This window comes from Callorhinus ursinus, unplaced genomic scaffold (genome assembly GCF_003265705.2).
Source record: "Callorhinus ursinus isolate GAN/ISIS: 27379988/994484 unplaced genomic scaffold, GSC_fseal_2.0 scaffold3, whole genome shotgun sequence".
Classification (NCBI taxonomy): domain Eukaryota; kingdom Metazoa; phylum Chordata; class Mammalia; order Carnivora; family Otariidae; genus Callorhinus; species Callorhinus ursinus.
The window spans coordinates 29477831-29480161 of record NW_027397065.1 but is presented as its reverse complement, the minus strand read 5'-3'; the positions used below and the strand labels follow the sequence as shown (position 1 = coordinate 29480161).

At 48.5% G+C, this 2331-nt stretch overlaps 1 pseudogene; it reads right to left on the bottom strand.

Moving 5' to 3' along the window:
• Nucleotides 1-257: 257 nt before the first annotated feature.
• Nucleotides 258-1263, bottom strand: LOC112819691 (rRNA 2'-O-methyltransferase fibrillarin pseudogene; annotated as a pseudogene).
• Nucleotides 1264-2331: the final 1068 nt, after the last annotated feature.

Genomic DNA, 2331 nt, shown 5'->3' with positions numbered 1-2331 from the left:
AGAGGGAGAAGGAGAAGCAGGCTCCCCACTGAGCAGGGAGCCTGACGTGGGACTGGATCCCAAGACCCTGGAATCAGGACCTGAGCCAAAGGCAGACGCTTAACCGACTGAGCCACCCAAGCGCCCTGAAAAGGTTACATCTTTTTTTTGTTAAGCGACTGTGCCACCCACGTGCCCCTGGATGAGTCTTTTAATAGAAAAACCACACGTGAGACAGTAGCAACACAGTTTCTTGGCAATCAAGATGGCGTGGGGCTTCAGTTCTTCACCTTGGGAGGTGGCCTGTACACCACCCACCACCACTGCGTGGTCTCTTTCATACGGCTCTAAGGTCAACTGCTCCTGGGCTTCATGTTCTCCTGCTGCATCTTCTTCACTTCAGAGGCAAACACAGCCTCGGCAGAGGCCATGGAGTCAATGCAGTTGGCCTTAATAGAAATCACAAAGTGTCCTCCGTTACGAAGGAAAGTGTGGGCATTCAGGGCTATGATCCGGGTCTGGTCTGGCTGGGCCACGTTGGCAAAGATCACATCCACCATTTCGATGAGCATGAGGTATTTGTATGGGTGCCGAGCATCTTCAATAACAGGAATAATGTTGGTCCTCTTCTTGGCCAAGTTAAAGAGGTCACGGCCAGAGCGGTGGGAGAACTCAACTGCATAGACTAGACCGTCCGGGCCTATGATGTCAGAGACGTGGGAGACAGTGGTGCCTGATGCAGCCCCAAGGTAGAGCACCTTGGCCCCCAGCTTGATATGGATCTGGTCTACGCCACCCAGGATTGATGCTGCCAGCTTGGAGCGGAAGGGGTTCCAGGCACGGTACTCGATTTTGTCGCCTTCCTCCACAATTGAGACTCTCTTCTCTCCATAAACTGATTCTCCAGGGACCAGATTCTTGGTGACAAGTGCATCTTCCTTTCCTCGACAAATGAAGACACCTTCATGCTGATGAGGTTCCACCATCACATTCTTCCCCAACTGGTTTCCTCTTTTCCCTCCCTGACCACGACCCCCATTGCCACCAGACTGGAAACCTCTGCCACCTCGACCTCCTCCTCCTCGGCCTCAGCCCCTAAAGCCTCCACCACGACCTCTGCCCCTGCCAAAGCCTCCTCAGCCTCCACCACGACCACCACGGTCACCAAAGCCCCTTCGGCCACCGAAGCCACCCCCACGGGGGCCAAAACCTGGCTTCATCGCGGGAGCTCAGCTCCCCGGCTCAGGACTCTGTGGTGTCCCAGACTACACGAGTCCAGTGCTTTCACACGTGGGCGAAAAGGTTACATCTTAATCAAAATATGGCATGGCAGAAATGAGTGCACGAGTGGGAGGGGAAGGGAGCTTGGCTAGACTTGAACTTGAGCTGTGGCCTGCACTTTTGTAGGAAAGTCAATGACTTGCTGGTTTTCCCACCCTGTGGGCCCACCCTCTACCAAATAAGCTTGCCTTGCATTCATTAATTTACCCACTCAGTTATTCATCCCCCAACACTCACTGACTATACTATTCATTAGGCTGGGGGCCAGGCTCCAGGAGACCAGAACTTTGCCCTAGGTAGCTCAAGATCTATAGCAGGAGTCCACGAACTGTTTTGATAAAGGGCCAGATAGTAAATATTTTAGACTTTGCAGGCCACATGGTTTCTGTCACAATGACTCATCCCAGCCATTGTAACACAAAAGTAGCCAGGGACAATAGGTAAATAAATGGTGGGGATGTGTTCCAATAATACTTTACAAGTGGCCCTAGCTTGTGCTTTGGTTATTCTATCAGTTACTGACAGAGAGGTGCTCAAGTTGCCCTCCTCATTCAAAGCAGTAGGCAGTGGAAATTGTTCACTTAAAACAAGAAATCCAAACTTGTACGAATATATCTTAGGCATTTTATTTTACCTTACAGCATATTGAAATAAGAAGTCATCTTGAGCTAAATGCTAATGAAAATATTACTTTGTTATGAGCCACATATTACTTGGTTGTGAGTCACAGCCAAGACTGCTCAGAAGGAAATATATACCTTTAAATGCTTATATTTAAACAGAAGAAAGTTTGAAAAACCATCATCTAAGAATCCATCACGAGAAGTTAGAAAAAGAAGAGCAAATCAAACCCAAATGAAGTAGAAGAAAGGAAATGATAAAGAACAGAGTTGAATTCAATAAAATGGAGACAAATTAAATCTCACTGGAGGGCATCTTTTGTGCAGTCAACCCTCAGTGAATGAGCAGCCTTCCCTTCCACTTACATTGGAAAGCTGCCAGGGTTCCCCATTTAGCACCATGCTGGCTTGGGGGCTGAGTTAAATATATTTTCTCATGTTAAGGAAGAAT